This window comes from Anabrus simplex, chromosome 5 (assembly GCF_040414725.1).
Source record: "Anabrus simplex isolate iqAnaSimp1 chromosome 5, ASM4041472v1, whole genome shotgun sequence".
In the NCBI taxonomy this organism is placed as follows: domain Eukaryota; kingdom Metazoa; phylum Arthropoda; class Insecta; order Orthoptera; family Tettigoniidae; genus Anabrus; species Anabrus simplex.
In genome coordinates this window covers 407,395,322-407,400,774 of record NC_090269.1, presented here as the reverse complement: position 1 = coordinate 407,400,774, position 5,453 = coordinate 407,395,322, and the positions used below count along the sequence as shown (strand labels likewise).

General features: G+C 41.0%; 1 pseudogene; it reads left to right on the top strand.

The window, feature by feature from the left end:
* Nucleotides 1-3,100: 3,100 nt before the first annotated feature.
* On the top strand, nt 3,101-4,472 carry LOC137501018 (piggyBac transposable element-derived protein 3-like; annotated as a pseudogene).
* The last annotated feature ends 981 nt before the right edge of the window (nt 4,473-5,453 follow it).

Genomic DNA, 5,453 nt, shown 5'->3' with positions numbered 1-5,453 from the left:
CGAAAATAGATTCAATAGGTACGTTGGTTCTAAAATTATTTAGATTTAGATTACTGTTTATTGTCAGTTTCCTGATTATTTTCTTTTTCGTACTTCTTTTTTGTAGGGGCGGAAAGGGCGGTCCAAGGAGGCCCGGGTTCTATTCCCGGCCGTGTCGCGGAATTTTAAATTTCAGTGGTTCATTCCGGTGGCTCGGGGGGCTGGGTGTGTGCGCCGCTCTGACGATGATAATTCGTTATTTGTAAGGCCCCATCCTCACAGACGTGTAGGTTGCCTATTTGCCGTCAACTCGAAAGACCTGCACCAGCCCTGTCCGAAGGACACACACAACAATAATAATTGTATTATTATTACTAGCAAATATACCCGTGCTTCTCTACGGTATTCTACATTTTATACGGATATCGAAGTAAATTACTGTACATGCAAGGAAAACCATTTCTTTTAATTCCATGTCTTTAGCGTTATCCGAGAAATAGCATAGAGAGGTCCACGTACGTTGTTTGCAATGTAAAGTGCGAAGTTGTGATGATAACGTCAAGTCCATTTGCCCACTGCCATTCACAATCGATCTGGGAATTTTCATTATGATGGCAGAGCCCATCGCCCACTACACGGTCACAATCGTTATGGGGAGTTTTCTTTGCAATGGCGGGCCCCATTTCCTCCTTATGAACTTGAGGAATTTTCATTATAATGTCAGGCACATTCCCTATTGCCATTCAAAACTGAGTTGTGCTGTTATCATTATATTCAGAGGCCCCTTTTCCTAATTCAAGTCAGCTTACTGCCAGTCACTCCGAGTTGGAGAGTATCCTTCATAATAGCAGACAGCTATACCTAACGTCAGTCACATTTTAGATGGGTAATTTCTTTTATAATTGCGGGCACCCTTGCCTACTGCCAAACACTATCAGGTAAGGGAGTTTTGAAATAAGATCCATATTCCCTAGCCTTCTGCCAGTCAACTCGACTAGGAAATTATTAATTTCAATGGTAAACAGGCTTTGAAAAAGGACCTCATTCTTACTGCCAGTCAAAGTCGATGTGGGGAGTACTGATTACAAGAGCAGGCGCCCTCCTGCTGACAGTCATTATCGATTTTAAAATATTAATTACAATCGCACCCACACCCTTTCTACATCGCTATAAATCTACAAATGAATAAATATAGATCGGCATAATAAAGTATATGCATGTATACCCGCATTTAAAATTTAATTGATGCTGAACGGTACATCATATCAACAATCGTATTGTAACACATTCGCTCCAAGCTCCGTCCGCGTGCACTGTGTCTCGCAGCCCAGCAATAATTGTCTAGATGCCGCGCTGGAATCGAAGGCGCCCTCTCCAAGCCAGCATTCCTTCATCTAGTGACAGGTTTTACTCTGGGGTGCACACTAAAGGAAACTGGTCACTATGCTGTTCTAGTATCGGCCTAGTTTTGTAGAGCCTTTCTGCAATGTCGTGCTGCCTGTTGTCAATGAAATGAAGGAAGGGAATTATTCGAAGCGATTCCTAGGCATTGTTTTAGATAAAATAGATTTTCAAAAGTGAGATCCTCCGCCTAGTACATTTTTAAATCCGGCTTCCTAATTATACGAGTAATGAAAATTAGCCCTAAATATTGGTTCATTTTTAACACTGAAACTGGTTTCCATGACAGTATTACTGAATACTTCGTGAATGGGCGTGGCGCGATACTAATTACCTGTTCTGGGTAGAGATTTGTCTGATCACACACATACGTGATGAAATGCTCTTGACGAAAATTTATTGACGAAACACATCACATCGTCACTGTTCTGAAGGTCAACATTTAAATCTGCTTTGGCCACGAACTTTGGTAAACGGGGATGATAACTTCGCGACTCGTCAGACACGGTTGGTATGGCATTGCCAGCACGAAATAAAGAAGTCTCTATCTCCTCATTTTCACTATCACCAGTATCTAATGAGATCATCATCCGAATCTTCAGCTTGCAATAACTTGGGCACTTGCTCGATAGATATAAATTCTTTACTTCCTATATCTACTCGTTACATCACTCAGCACCGCTTGATTTTCAACTGCGCAGATAAGGGAACTAGAGACTAGCACGTGTTTATTTAGATCACAAAGCCCACAACGCGGATAATTACCCATAAGCTGTAGTAAAATTATTCATCTGCCCTTTATATAAAGCAAAGCTGATATACTGCGTCATCTAACGTACTTATGAATGTACTAAGTTGGCGTGAATTCAAATCCGACTAAGTTCGGATACGGTATTTTACACACATGAAATCTAATCCGAACATGGTCGGATACGGGAGCGAATGTGGTAAGGTAATACGCCACATTTAGTGGTTTAAATGTCTGGTCCTATGATAAGTAATTGACACGGGCGCCGAACGGATGCTGCTACCTCATGCAGAACGGAGAGTTCAAGCCTCCACTGAGCTGCACTCAAACGACTGTAACTCTAAATGTATACAAACTCAAACTTGGAACATGTACCGAATAGATTGCTTGGTAGTCTGTACGTTGTGAGAACTTTCAAAGCACGGTGTAGTATGAAAGCCGTATTTGTGTCATTCGTATACTCATTGTTTTCATGTATGCAAGGATTTCTTCTTAACCTATCGCTACCAGTGTTGCTCCTAAGCAACATGTATTTCAAGGACACCTCACCAGTTTTTATTTTGACTGGTCCCTTCAACCCCATTATTGCCATAAAGCTACAAGTATGTGTTTTCATAAAATGACTACAGATGCCACTTGCAGCACTGATCTAGGTGGCAGTGTGTGTGTTAAGTATGTGAAGTGAGTCAGCTGGCTGTGAGCTTGTACCGCTAACGTTACAGCATCACATTTTAGAAAAATTAATGGTGAGTTAACTTTTTATATTAGTGTATTTGTCAGCTTAATGTACTGTTGTAAAATTATGTACCACGATAAATTGGAATATGTGTCATAGCTAGTGAATATAGCTGATTAGAAAATGATGTTGCTCTCAAGCTACATTGGGGTTAAGTATAAACAAACCATTCTAACCTAACTTTTATCAACCGGATTGTAATTCCATTTTATACTTGTTTTATGCCAATAGCCAGGATGAGACCGACACAAATAAGGAATGAAAAGGACGTTCTTGATATTCTTGAACAGTTATCAAATGGAATTAATTCTGAAATAGAGGAATTTTCAGATTTTGAGGACTCAGAAGATGAAACAGCCGCATTTCGTCAAGCAAATATAGAGAATGAACCTGAACATGTAAGTACCATTAGCTGATTTATGCAGTACAGGATAATTTTAAAATAAGTATGTTCTTACTCCGTACTAATGTTGATGATTATTTGTTACATAGGAAATACCAGTACAGGAAGAAGAAAATGAATCTGCGGATATTCAGCTACCATCAGTACCATATTCATCAAAGGCCGTTCCTGGAAGTGAAAAGAAGGAATACACCTTCAGGAAAGTTGATTTTCCTTCTGTTGATACGAGTTGGAAATTTACAATCCCACCCCCTCCAGAAGACGAAAATACACCTTATGAGTATTTCACTATGTACTGGACTAAGGAATTGTTTGTTATGCTACATGAGCAGTCTACTTTGTATGCTCATCAGAAGGATGGCATTGTGTTGAATTCTTCTCCTGATGAGATGGAATAGTTTATAGCTTTATTGCTGCTAATGGGGATAGTGAAAATGCCTTCCGTAAAAATGTATTGGGCTGCAGAAACACGGTTTTCTACAGTGGCAGATGTCATGAGCAGAAACAGATTTGAACAGTTGCGACGTTATCTGCATCTAGTGAATAATGATGATCAGAAACCTGCCGGGCACCCTCATTATGACAAGTTGTTCAAAGTGCGGCCATTGTTGAATTCACTGCGCTCAACAATGCAAGAGACACCACCAGAAGAGCGTCACGCTGTTGATGAACAAATAATTCCTTTCAAAGGGAGGAGCTCTCTGAAGCAATATATAAAGAACAAACCACACAAGTGGGGATTTAAGGTTTTCATGAGAGCTGGGCAATCCGGCATGATGTATGACTTTGATGTGTACTCTGGGAAAGGAACTTGTGAGGCTGTGGGGTTGGGATTTTCAGGTGACATAGTTGTAGCTCTAACAAATGATCTTCCTGAACACAAAAACTTCAAAGTTTACTTCGATAACTGGTTTTCTTCTCTTCAACTTGCCATAGCACTGAAAGAAAGGGGATTACTCTGTGTGGGCACAATACGTAATGACAGGATGGGAAAGTGTCCCCTGATGTCTGAAGCTGAATTGAAACGCTCTGGAAGAGGCAGCTACGGCTGGCGTGTGGAAAAGGACAGTAATGTGGCACTTATAAGATGGTATGACAGAAAAGCAGTGAATTTTATATCAACTTATGCTGCAATTGATCCAGTAGGGAAATGTAAAAGGTGGAATGCATCAAAAAAAGTAACCATGGAAATAGATTTTTCCTAGTGTTACAAAAGAGTATAATTTCTTCATGGGAGGGGTAGATTTGGCTGGTATGCTTCAGGAATTGTACAGAATTGACTTGAGATCAGTGAAGTGGTACACTAGAATTATATACTGGTGTATTAGTGTTGCCGTTGTGAATGGATGGTTGTTGTACCGTAGACATCAGGCTCAACGACATAAAAAATGTCAATATTCGCTGGCAAAATTCCAGGCAAATATTGCAAGTGCGCTTACGAGATCAGGGAAAGGGAAAGGTACAAAACGTCGCTCCAGTGAAGCACTCAAAGAACCCACTAAAAGGCGAACATTTGCAGTACGCCCAAATGATGACATTCGGTACGACGGGTATGAACGCTGGCCGAGATACTCTGGTAAATGTACATGCAAATTTTGCCCAGGTGGATTCACTCAAGTAGTGTGACCGTATCGGCACAATTAATATTTATTTCAAGTGATATACTTGGTAAGGAAGCAGGCAGCAAGCTCTCTTTGTGTGGATGTTGGGAGTATCATCAGGTTGTGCAATAAGACGCCCGCCAGAGAGGCGCCTTCGCCCGCCCACTGGGTGGCTTAAAGAATCCCCGAACTAGGCACACGTCATAGAAGAAGCAGGAGAAGAACACTATTTAGCGACTCCATATTGGAAAACAAATGCCAGCGTACAGCAATGCCAAAGCGATCGGGCTAAATTTAATGCATTTTCGGCGTAAATAAGGCTTGATTAACAAAACTGCACCCGTCAGAGTAGTGTGCTGAATTTTGGTGGAATTATAAAGTCAGGAGTTCTGATAGAAAATACTCTCCAAGCGAAAGGCGTTGGTAAACAACTTATATAACTCCGTTAGCGTACGTACGCCTAGTGAAAAACCAGATGCCTTCGGGGACTCCCTACTTCCCCTCCAAGATGATTAATTAATTACTACAGATCCGCCGAACATATCCAATTCCGCATGGCACAGCGCACTTGTGCATAACCAAGTC